Below are 13,003 nucleotides of genomic sequence, written 5' to 3'. Positions count from 1 at the left end.
TATAAGGAGTTCTCATTCTAAAATAGGTATTATATTCTTATCAGAATCTTACATTATATTTATTTATTTTCAAATTGAATCTGAGCTCTTTGAGAGAATGACTGCACATTCAGTTCTATACATATAAACTAATTATTTTTCTTCAACTGCCCAAAGAAAAGGAATTAAGGAAATCTGTTGACCCATGGACTACAAATGCTAATTCTAGCACTTTCAGAATAAAACTGCAGATTTTTGCTAATCACTCTGTAACTCCAACTTAGAAATTAAAAAAATAAAGGCAAAAGAATGAGAGTAACTAGGAATCTTCAGCCTGTGATTGATACAGTTAAATATTGACTCATAGGTGGTAAGAACATAGATTAAGGAAGAACAGAAAAGATAGATCAATTATAATTGAGAGGCTGGATTTTAGTTGACATTATGAAAGTGGCAGGCATTTCCCTAGTGTCATTTAGTAAGAGCTGGGGTTGTTTCACTAATGCATACTTCTTTATTGTATTAAAGAATATCGAGGAGGCAGAATTGGGTTCATCACAATATTGGTTCATAAAGCACTACAATCATGTATCTACTCATAGGTCTCTTTATTTTATTCTACTTAGGTATTGATGACTTACCTAATAACTTGACAAATATCTGGGAATCCCTGATTTAACTGAAGAACAAAAGCATTATAAATAAATTACATGTTCCTCTCTGTTAAATTCATCAATTAGAAAAGAACAGCATTTAATAACAATCTCTCAATACTTTTCCAGTTTCCCATGTTGTTACTGAAGGAACAGAGTAAATTCTATTGTGTTTGAGATGGGACCTTGGTGCTTTTGTGGAACGTGACATGAAATGAACTAGATAAAAATTTCTCCCAAGTCTCCATACAGTTTTCCTTATTCATGGGCAAATATAACCCATTTATTTTAATGTCTGCTTGAATTCACTCTTTTGCATCTCCAGATGGACTGTCTACCTTTCTTTACCTTGCCCTGAGAATTAAGACTGCATGGATGGTTTTCCTTGTTCTTTGGTTGCTATTTGGAAGCAGTCAATGAAGCATCAGCCCGAGACTGGGAAGGGGACACAGAGGGAGCTCAGGGTTCTCTTCCTGACAGATGATCTGCATCATTCCCCGGAGCCAATACATAAAGCCATCTACCCCAGAGCCAGAGGTATATGCTCAGGAACCAAGAGGTGCAGGTGGGAGTGGCCATTCACTTTTATACCAATTAATTCACTAGAAGAATTATTTTCTCCCAGGCCCTGGATCCACAGGCTTGGAAATCTGATGCCCAAAAAGGAATGATTTTATCAGGTGACACCATCATGGTTCTTTGAACTCTAACTTCCATTGGCCAACATTCAATGGTAATCAGAGCAAAGATGCCCATTAGTGGAATCCATAGTGGTTAGTCTCCTGAGGCACAGAGCAGGGTGGATAAATGTGTAATGTCAATCCTGGGAGGGGTGAAGAACAGAAGCTTTTGCAGAATCCAACATTTGTGCTGTCAGCATCCACTCTTGTCCTTTGGGAGGAAAATCCACCCCATCCCCCAAAATAGGGGACACACAGAGCTCTATTTGAAAATCTGTTTTTTTCTCAGTCTCCAGATGAAGATCACATGAGGCTGATTTTTAGCAACCTTCCATGAACTGTACAAATCACATTTTCAGGCAATAGAAGTGCCAAACCACCTTGCTAAAGGAAATTCAGTTAGTGTGGAGCAATGTGTTAAATTCTGCACAAGATGATCTCATTCCTGCATCTGCATATGGACAAAAGAAATGCAAAGAAAGCAAGGAAGTCACAGTACAGTATTAATAAGAAGACTATTTGTGCCACTTGCTGTAGTACTTGGTATCTGTTCTATACAGGGGGAAAGACACACTCTGACCCAGAAGCTTCTCTGAGCTCATCAAGCATGAACTTTGTATCTAACTTGGCAGATGCAGTCACTTGGAATCCGGAGAGAAAACTAGATTTTGTTTCGTAAAAGAAGCCAAAGTTATTTGAGAAGAGGAGAGAGGGCAGCCCGGGTGGCTCAGAGGTTTAGCGCCGCCTTTGGCCCAGGGTGTGATCATGGAGACCCTGGATCGAGTCCTACATCGGGCTCTCTGCATGGAGCCTGCTTCTCCCTCTGCCTCTCTCTCTCTCTCTCTCTCATGAATAAATAAATAAATAAAATCTTTATAAAAAAAAAAAGAAGAGGAGAGAAATAGTGGTCAAAACAGAGCCAGGTACAAGCCTTTCTAACCATCAGATTTCATGAGTGGTGTCTAAGTCTTCAGTAATATCCAGCAATTTTTAATATTAAAATGTGAATTCTTCTAAAAATAAAATTTAAAATAAAATTCAAAAGCAATACAAGTTTTCATTGAGACAATTGAGGGAATATGGAAATGACTTAGAAAAAAAACTATCCTGATCCCAGTGTTCAGAGGTGACCTCTCCAAAGTTGGGCCCTTTCTTCATTTTACAGAGGAGAAAATAAAGGTCCAGGGAATCTGGTCCCATAATCCCATAGGGAGTAGCACGCAGGGACACATGGCAGGCAGAGTGCCCCAGGTGTAACCCAGGGTTGATTGCATCAACCTGCTTGAGGAATGGGTGTGCAGCCTGTTTGGGAGGCAGGGATGAGCACGGAGCAGAGATCCCTGCTGAAAAGACAGCTGCCCCCCTGAGCTAGCATTGGAGCATTTCTCCCAGAGATCTCATTAGAAGATTTAAATGTGGGCAAGCCTGGGTGGCTCAGCGGTTTAGCGCTGCCTTTACCCGAGGGCCTGATCCTGGAGACCAGGGATCGAGTCCCACGTTGGGCTCCCTGCATGGAGCCTGCTTCTTCCTCTGCCTGTGTCTCTGCCTCTCTCTGTGTCTCTTATGAATAAATAAAATCTTTTTTTTTAAAGAAGATTTAAATGCCCTAACATAACACGATAGCTGTGTAGTCTTGGGCAGGATGTTTCTCCTCCTTTTCCTCAGATGTCGAAAGGTGGCACGCAGAGTAATCAGGGAATGTGAGCAAAGCATACATCTGTCCCAGATGCATAGAAAATGCTCAAGAAATGTTCGGGATTGTTGTTTTACATCAAAATGGGGCTGGTTGCAATAGATGTTTTCTAGGGGCCTCATAGTGTACGATCATAGAAAATATTCCAGTTTTGGAAAATCAGGTGTGTGTGCGTGTGTGTGGCCAAAGGAAGACACCTGCATTGAGCCAGGGGCACAGGTGCTACAGTTCCAGGGTCAGATGCTCAGAAATGGTAAAGGCAGGGCCTCAGGAAGGGTCAGCTGAGGAATGCATCTGAAATGGAGCTTTGAGAAGTAAAGGTAGCGTTGACTTGAGCTGAAATGAAAGTTCCTTTTCTATTATCCCAAGTACACCAGGGCCTCCTGGTTGTAAGGTAATTAATTATGCTAATGTAACCTGTCAGCCTGGAGAGAGAAAGCTGTGGGGATGGCCAGGAAGGAGACTTGACTAGGGCAGGGAGTTTAGGGTCCTTCACACCTACTACCAGCCCCAGCAGGTGTCTAAGGCAGCTGTGCTAAAACATTATATGGAAAAGAGAGTGACAATGGGAGTGACATCTGCACAATAAAACAAGTAGAAAGTGTATAAAACTCACCGCAATATAGGAGGTGAGCAATGTGGATGGTGAGAAATTGGGTAAAATCTTTGTTTTCTTTTTTTCTAGATTTCTACCAATAAGAGAATCTTATTAATTGGGGGATAATCCACAACCCTCTATTGTTTTATGGAAATATTTTTTTTTATGTTGTCAGCCTTCAAAACTCTGTTTCTCTCAATTACTGTTTCCATTTGTCTTCAAACACTGTTGACATTAAAGGCTCAACACCTGTTGGCCATGACCCACCTTAATCTGTGTCCAACCTCCAGCCAAATACTCTCCTGGGTTTGTCAAATGCCAGAAGTAAAACCATTTAGTGTGTAGAGTGTGGTGTCCTTTGCTCAAAGGAGAACAATCCATGGATTTGGAGTTCAGGCCTCACAACGGTGGAGCACTCTGCCCCAGGGATTCAGGGCAACAGGGAGTTTTGTAGAGCCTTAGAAGCAGCCCAGAGGGAACAGGCAGGATGAGCTGGGAGGTCAGGGATTTCCTCAGAAAGCCAGCAGGTCAGTCAGGGAATGAGGAGAGAGTATTTGACTTAGGTTGATTGGCTGGGGTTGCATATCTGAAACCCTATTCAGAACAGGGAAATCATGGGGCACATGAGTGGCTCCAGTTAATTAAGCAGCTGCTTTTAGCTCATGTCAGGATCTCGGGATCTTGGAATAGGGCTCCTCATTGACCCCCTGCTCAGCCAGGAGTCTGTCTTTCCCTCTTCCTCTGCACCCCCCTCTCCATGAACAAGCATGCTCTCTCTCTTTCTCTCTCTCTCTCTCTCTCACCTGCTTTCCCGGACCTGGGACCGCTCCCTTCTGACCATGACTCTGAGATCTAATGCAGTTTGACTTCTTCACTAGGTCACAGAGAATAAATTGAATGTACATGTAACGTCAACTCCTAATAAACTGGATAAGCCCGGAAAATCCAAAAGAGGAAAGTCATTGATATATTTTGATGAGAAGACTGTGAATAAACTATTCTTTCTTTTATCTTTAATTTATGTGTTTATAACACTTTGTATTGAATACACATTTTTTTTCTTAAAAATTTTTCTCTTGGGATGCCTGGGTTGCTCAGCAGTTAAAGCGTCTGCCTTCAGCTCATGTCGTGATCCTGGGGTCCCGGGATCGAGTCCCACATTGGGCTCCCTGCATGGAGCCTGCTTCTCCCTCTGCCCATGTCTTGGCCTCTCTCCCTCTCTGTGTCTCTCATGAATTAATAAATAAAATATTTTTTTAAAAAAAGTTTCTCTTTTGTTAGATCAGTACCTCCATTTTTTCTTCTTTTTTAAAGATTGATTGCTTGATTGATTGATTGAAGAGAGAGAGAGAGTGGGAAGAGGGGTAGAGGGAGAGGAAGAGAATCTCAAGCAGACTCCCTGGTGAGCACAGATCCTGAAGTGGAGCTGGATCCCAACAACACCGAGATCATGACCTGAGCCAAAATCAAGAGTCAGACACTTCTCTGACTGAGCCACCAGGTGCCCTTAGCACTCCCATTTTAAAAACCAAGTCATAGGTAGCATCCTGCACATTCACACTTCTCTAGAGAATCACAGAATCTAAGACACTTCAGGATGAAAACAAAAGCCCCATTCCAGAAGCATCATTAATTCTTATCTTTAAAAATGGGAAAACAGCTCCCCAAATGCAGGTGACTCATTCAGTATGACAGGACCATGAGTAGCTGAGGCTGGATTAGAACCCCCACCCCTCCTCTCTACTGTGTGCCTCTCTCATCGGGTAGACCTGGCATTTCAAGCTCAGTCACTACATGCAGAGCACCCAGCAGGTATCAGATATGGAGTCAGGTCCCTTTTGAAGCATTAACTTTATTTTTGTGTTCCCTGAAAATAATATTCTGGTGAGGCACATCTTAGTACTCAGTCAACAGATGATGATTAGTCAGGCTTTTTGGACATCCCTCATGTTGGACTTTTTTAAATAGCTGAGCAAATCTGATAATAATTGAATCAGTTTTATTAGAAGAAATAAAAAATAATTGTGTTGGCCTATAATCGACTCTCCTCAAAAGTATAAAGATGTGTATGTGTGTGTGAGTGGATGTGTGTGCTCCTAGAAAATTAATTTGCTAGATAATGTCTTTTGCTCCTCAAGGAAGAAGGCAGCCTCACATAGGATTGCCAGGTTCCATGGGAAAAAAAACAAGTCCAAAGTGCTATGTGGTATTTGGACATAAACTACAAAATTATTTGTTGTTTATCTGAAATGCAGGGAAATGCAAATCAAATCCACAATGAGATATCCCCTCACACCTGTTAGAATGGCTATGATCACAAAGTACAAATATCAAGTGTCATCACAGAAGCTGGAAGTGAGGAAGGGCAGGGACTCTGGCTGACTGTCCTGTGCTCAGGGACCCCTGTGCAGGGGACAGGAGGCTGCCCCAGGAGCAGCTCCGAGAGCAGACTATCCCAGGCAACCTCACTGTCTTGGAGTCCCAGGAAATCCTTGCTCGGCCAGAAGTCTCATGGTTTCAGAGTTAAGAAAGCATAAAAGCAGCATCACACTAGAGTGGAAAGAAAATTCTTAAACAAACAAGTGACAGGAGAAATCTCCTGCACCAGAATGTTAAAGAACACACAAAGCTACGGCACCAGGAAGTGTGCACTGTTAGCACTAGACTTTATTCATGGAGCACGGGGTGCCCTAGAGACAGTGTGCGGAGATGGGGAGAATAAATCTTAAATTTCGTGCTCGGGGCCTATTGTTGTTAGTGGTGATTATAATTTGTGTATACTTATATTTTAAAATTCATGTTGATAGCGTTAGGCGGCAAGATGTCAGTGTAAGTGAAAATGCAAATGTATAATATTTAATGTGTAGTAGAACCCTTGTGACCTATCATTTGAATCCATTTCTCTAAAATATACTCCCTTTGTAGAGCCATTGGAAAAAAAAGTGAGAAAGCAAAAAAAAAAAAAAAATGAGAAAGCAATAATAATCCAGAAGTATGAGCAGTCCTGGAGTCTGTGTTGTGGTATCAAACACCACTTCCTACCCCAAGTCCCAGGGCTCAGCTGAGAAACAAAGGCAAAGAGAAATCACACAGTCATAAAGGAACCGACCACCTTCCTGTCTGTCCCCACGTGGACCATGTCCCAGGCTAGCACGGGCCTTACCAATGGCAGCTCTTCTCGAGGGAATTATTACCACCCTGAGTGCAGGAGAGGTTAGAGAGAAGTCGAGAATGAGGAAATCACCCCTGTGCACCCCCAAGGAGATCCTGGGTGCAGACAAGGGTCACCAGGGGCTCCCAGCTCCTGCCCTGGCTCTGGTGCTGCTCCTGCTGGCCCCCCCCACATCCCTCTCCCCCTGTTTTCCCCCCTCAGGCCCTCTGTCCCCACGGTTGTGTCCACAGTCCTCTCTGTCTCACGTCTATTGCCATCCTTCCCTCTGTGTCCTTGTCTCTCCATCTCCCGTTCCAGCTGGGTCTCCTTGTCCTGCTTTATTTCTCTCTCTCTCCCCTCTGGCTCCCCCATCTCCCTCTCTCTCTCTCTCTCTCTTTCTCTCCCCCCGCCCCCATCTGTCTCTGTACTCCCGTCTCCCTACGTCTGTCTATCCATCTCTACTACCTGGTTCCTTTATTTCCATCTCTCTTTTCTCCTGTTACCTTCTATCCCTATCCCTCCACCTCTTTCCCTGCTCACAGCACCTACTGTAAAGTCTATGTTATTCCATCTGAGTCATTTCTCTGGCTTCTGATGACCACATTCTGTTGCTCTCAGCGCTCTCCTCACATGAGCCTCTTGTGTCCATCGTCCCTTTCTTCTCTCTGGTCCTCTTGTCTGGTCTCCTGGGGTCTGTAGGACACAGGCCTGTGGGTCTGTGCTCCCTATGGTGGCGGGATGGGTGCAAGCTCACGATGTACATTTACTCCTTCAGCTTCTCCTGATGATCGCACCTGCCCCATGACAAGATACCAGAACGACGATGGTGGTGATAGAAGAACTGTCATCAGCATTGCTGCCCTGGGGACAAAGTCATCACATACACACTAGTGCTTATATTTCTATTTCAGTTGGCCATGACAAGCTACCTAGTAATAATAGGAGAAATAGTCTACTTATCATGAATTATGAGGATGTCCTATGATTTCATAACCTCTAAATGGGGCTCTCTCTCTCTCTCTCTCTGTTGTTTTGTGACCAGAGTGAAGAAGTCAGTAGTGTGCTTAATGAGTTTTGTGAGGACACGTACCTCCCTTGAACACGAGGACAAAAGCCTAGAAGGTGCTATATGTTTGACATATATATATAACACATATATATATGAGATATTTTATCATGTGTGTGTTTTAGAATATTGTTATAATAGTGTCAATAAAACTGAAGTACATAGTGTATTCTTTGCATAGAAGGTGAAAGGAAATTGTTAGGGAACAGAATTTTCCTGCAGGTCTGGGCTGACACATGGATGAGAACCTGACTCGATGCAAATCACCACTCACAAGACCAGACTAGATAGTTGTTGACAGTGGAGGAGAGAGGAAGCCAGACTAGGGCCCAGTTCATGCTCCCGGGCCCCTTGCTGCTCAGAGCTCCCCCAACCAGCTTCCCAGACAGCAGCCCCATCCCCTGCTAAGGCAGTGGCAGGGCTGGGCCAGGACAGTTTCCAGAAGAGTCAAGGGGAGCCCAGAAACCTCAGCCAGAGTTTCACACCCTGCCTGCCTCTCCAACAGGTTCCAAGGCTGCCAGGTGCTCACAGCCTGCAGGGAACAGCTGGTTCAGACCTAGTCCCCATGTCTGCCAGCCTCCCAGACCTGCTGGCCTCGTGGATTGACCAGTCATGGGTCCAGCCTGGGGGTCCAGCCCGCTGAGCACCCAGCGATGTGGTCTGATCAGTGGTGCGCTGAGGGGAGAGGTCGTTCTCATATGGAGCTGCCAAAGGGGAGCCCTGGAGGCCGAATGATACCTCTTAACTCCCTGAGGATTTATTGCATCAACAAGGACAGAATGACAGCTCCAGTCCAAGCCCTGCCCCTTGGAGGATGTGTGTCCTTGGGAAAGTCACTGTGAATGGGAATAATAATGCTCACTCTGGAGACATCCTCCACCATGGGCCTGGGATGGGTCAAGTTTATTCCTTTGTAAATAAATATTTTTTGTGAACTCACATACAATGTGATTCGTTAACCATTTGTTCCTTATAATAATGTACAAACATGGTTATAACAACCACATTTGATACATCAGCAATTTGGAATCTTAAAACTTTTCATTTGCTCAAAGTAATGTAAGTAATGAAGCCTTGATTCAAACTCAACTCTAATAAAGTCCAAAACCCACCCACCCATGACACATCCATACCATAGACATAGATTTCAATGTGTGTGTGTGTGTGTGTGTGTGTGTGTGTGGAGAGAGAGACAGAGATAGAATTTCTTTTAACCTCTAAAGACAAAGGGGCCATGAGGAAAGTTTCAGACAGCTTGCAGAACTCAGGAATCTCTCTCACTTGCCAGGAGCAAGGAGCAGAAGCTGTTCTTGAGGAGCCGTCGTTCAGGTAATGGTGCTGGACCCAGAATATAAGAAAGATTCCTCCAGCACTTGTGAATTAAGAGTTGCTTGCCTTTTTTGAGAGGCTAATTTTAAAGGTTGTAACAGAAACCATCCATTAAATAATAACAAATGCACTCTATTGAGTGTCACACGCTGTACACACCGATTCCCTCCCTGCAAGCCTCAAGCAGGTGTCATTCATCCCATTCTGCAGATGAGACAGAGGCTTAGGGCAGTGGAGTCACCCACCTGAGATTGCCCAGCTAGGATAGACACACGGAGAACTTCAGGTCTGCCAGGCTCTGAGGCCTGTGCCCTATGTAACCTGCATGGATGTTTGTGATTCAGGGATTAATTTTGTCCTCACTGGGCTGTTGCTTTGAATGCGAATTGTGGTCCTGTCTTCAGTACTGAGATTCTGGGTTAAAAGCTACAGTAGTGGGCTTGCTCCTTCCTCTGTCTTCCGGCCCCCCCTGCTGGGCGCTGCAGGCAGGTCCTACAGGGACAGTCCTCTGGGGTGGAGCCCAGGGAAGTGGTGTCTGTTGCGCAGGGGGAGAGCCCTGGAGGAAATACAATGTAGGAAACCTGTTTTACCACCTAAGGACTCAGAGTGCTTGGTAATTTTAGGTAAATGGCTTCTCCTTGCTGATTTCTTTTGTCCCCAGCCTCAAATGAGAGGGTTGTGTTATGTTTGGTGTCCTCTGTACCTGTGAAAACTGTAGAGATTTGCCCGTGAATAGTGCACATTTACGTGTATATAAATGGCCTAGCATCCCTGTCAGCCCATGTCTGTCCATGAGTCTGTCCCCACAGTCCACTGCTCCCCTGTGCTGCTCCTTGTACCACTATTGGAGCCAGGGCACTGATTCATCCCCCGACAGTGACGGGCACTTGTACTGCTGCCCAGACTGGCTGTCACAGCAAGGCTGTCCCCCACCCCTCGAGGCTCTGCTGCTGGGCGTCATCATTTCCCTGGGAATCTGATCCCCCCAGTTCCTGGTCCTGGAAATACACATGCATGTTCTGTATAAACACTGCCTGTGCTCTTACCTGACGTTTAATGTTTCACCAACCTGAGGGCGACCACACAGGGTCAGGTGGTTTGAGGTGATGGGCACCTGTCTGATGACGAGGTAGCTGAGGGGCTCTTTTCGTATCTGGTGTCCATGGAGATTCTCCCTCAGAGACCAGCTTATCCGTGTCCTTTAGGTGCCGCCAAGGGGAGGCTGGTTCGCAGAGGCTCCAGCATCCAGCAGAGCCAGGCCACCTGCGCTGTTCCCGGGCCCCCCTGTCCTGGCTGTGAGCCCTGGAGTCCGTGCTCACACCGCTGTTTCTCAGCTCCTCATCTGCAGAAAGGAAAATCAGCAACTACCTCATAGGTTTATGAAGATTAAATAATGCACTACATGCAGAACAGTAAGGAGGGTGTCCGGCAAATGAAGATTGTCAGTTACTATTATATTTACTGTTAACAATAATTCATTAGTATTATAAATACAAATGAAGATGAATGAAATAAGCATTAGATCATTAAAATTAATTGAGATCATAGTAATTACTGTTTTTAATTTCTTGTTGAATGAATTTATGTCTTCTAGATCTCTATTCTGTGTAACTTTTGGGTGTTATGAATATCCTTGGCTCCTCTATCATCTGTCCAAACTTTATTTAAAGTACTTTTATTTTTATTTTATTTTATTTTTTTTATGATAGTCACACAGAGAGGCAGAGACACAGGCAGAGGGAGAAGCAGACTCCACGTAGGGAGCCCGACGTGGGATTCTATCCCGGGTCTCCAGGATCGCGCCCTGGGCCAAAGGCAGGCGCTAAACCGCTAAGCCACCCAGGGATCCCCTAAAGTACTTTTATTAAATAGGATTTCTCAATTTTGTAGTCAAACTTTTTTTCAGCCGCATATTCTACATATGTTTTGTTTTGTTTAAGAAAGCTTTTCCCTCTCCAATATCACAAAAGCAGTCTGTCATTTCTTGTGATGTTCGGTTTCCGGTTTTGGTCTGTGCTGACCCTGGGATTAGTGTGTCTGCATGTCTCTGAGCAGCGACATCTCGGTGTCTCCTTTATTGGCTCGGGCCACTGGAACAGCAAGTCCCTGGAGCAGATCCAGAACCCAGGGAAGGTCAGAGGAGACTTTGTCAGTTAACAGAGGATGGAGTGAAGGGGATCTTCCATCATGTTCACACGGAATGCAGAGAGTTGAATGGGTGTGGGCAGAGGAACCAGTTGATGGCAAGGCTTGGTCAAGGAGGAGGGACCAGAGGGAAGGGGGGCTGCCCCAGGGTGTGCAGGAGATAGAGGTGTGGTGGGAGGCCAGCAGGGCACAACGTGGAGACTCGTCTGATGGAAGCAGAGGATGAGTACTGGCCAAGAGGTAGAGGGCGGTGAAAGCCAAGAGGAGGCCTGGGGATTAGTGCAATGTGTGTATGAGAGAGAGACAGAGAGGAGGACAATGGTCCCACTCTGACATCAGGGTTTGTAAACTAGTTTGGGGACTGTGGACAAACTGGGAAGAGGGGAAGCAGTGAGGTCGAGGGGGCAAGAATCAGGGTGTTCCTTGGAGGGATGAGGATCACTCCCAGATCAGGTCGCAGGGATTACAGTGCAAGGTCACAACTATGATGGAAGGGACATGGGCAGGGGTCTGTCCTCTGGAAAATAAAGCACAGGAGGGAGAGCCCACGTTTGCAGGCACAGAGCATAGAAGAAAGGTGGGCCCTCAGGGTTCGCTGTGCTGGTGTCTTGAAGGAAGTTCACTGATGCAAGTGGTCTCAGTGATGTGGTCCCGTGTGCAGTAAAGGACACTGAGCAAGAGATTGCCAACTGTTTAATGAATAAATGCACATGTGGGCTTGGAAGCCACGACCGCACACTCCAAAGGAAACATTTCCAGACAGCTGGCACACACACAAAGAGATTGGGGGTAATGCAGTCCCACCCAACGCCCCTTTCCAACACCCACTAGAGAAGCAAGACAAGTTAGCAAAGGTGACAGAGAAGGAACAACCAGAGAACAGGAAAACAGGAGAATACTTTCTTGGGCTTAGGGTTTGAAAAGGTTTGGTGGCATCATCCGATGCCACAAAAATCACTTGGTGGTCACTGGTAGGTTTCTGCAGAACAGAGAACCGGACACAGAGTTTAATGGTATCTGTCCCCAGAGCAGGGAGGGCATGAGGCCATCTGCCAGGCGGCAGTGTCCTTGGCCAAGGCACCCCTGCTTGAGCCACTTTCTGTGGCTTTCCAACGCATTAACAAGTGTTCCTCCGGAGTGAAGAGCGGCCCCTCCTTGGCTGATGCTGGGGAGGGTAAACACACAACGCTGACCTGACCTACAAGCATGAGGCCACCTGAGTGTTGGACCTGAGCTCCCGGGTGACTAGGAATGTGCCGGATTCTAGGAAACCAAGAGAAAAGTCTAGATGTCCTTTGAAAGAGCTTCAGGGTACCTGGCTCAGTTTGCATCCATTGAAGGGTTGTGTCTCAATGAGCATTTAAGCTGCAACAGTTAACACATGCTACCACGAAGCAGTCCTAGAACAGGCTATCAGCGGAGTCGCAAACTGTTTGGATGGACTACTAGCTTACCCCAGACACTGTGTGTGGCTTTTATGGACGTGGGATCACCCTTGCTGTGCGCCCCCAGGGCTGCTGCCCCTGAGCCGCCAGGGCCATCCCCAGGGGTGCCCCATGCTGGATGAGGAGACAGTAGGTCCGTCTCAGGCCAGGGTCAAGGATGGACAGAACCCCAGAGCGGTGGGCTTTCCAAGTCTGCAGAGAGAATATTGGTCACTGTGTTCCCCACGAAGCCACCAGGTGCCCGACTCCGTCTATCAGAGACCC

At 45.8% G+C, this 13,003-nt stretch overlaps 1 long non-coding RNA gene across 4 annotated transcripts in view; it reads left to right on the top strand.

The window, feature by feature from the left end:
• The window catches only part of LOC102154161, a 75,869-nt gene extending 66,943 nt beyond the window's left edge, over positions 1-8,926 (top strand). For 2 of the 4 annotated variants that reach the window (XR_005373132.1, XR_005373134.1), the window contains exons 3-5: positions 7,530-7,644; positions 7,797-7,876; positions 8,326-8,926. This is a non-coding gene — a long non-coding RNA (uncharacterized LOC102154161). The remainder of the gene's footprint in view (positions 1-7,529; positions 7,645-7,796; positions 7,877-8,325) is intronic. The other 2 variants (XR_005373133.1, XR_005373131.1) reach the window with 1 other exon arrangement.
• The last annotated feature ends 4,077 nt before the right edge of the window (positions 8,927-13,003 follow it).

This window comes from Canis lupus, chromosome 18, assembly GCF_011100685.1.
Source record: "Canis lupus familiaris isolate Mischka breed German Shepherd chromosome 18, alternate assembly UU_Cfam_GSD_1.0, whole genome shotgun sequence".
Taxonomy (NCBI): domain Eukaryota; kingdom Metazoa; phylum Chordata; class Mammalia; order Carnivora; family Canidae; genus Canis; species Canis lupus.
This window is presented reverse-complemented; position numbering and strand designations above follow the sequence as displayed.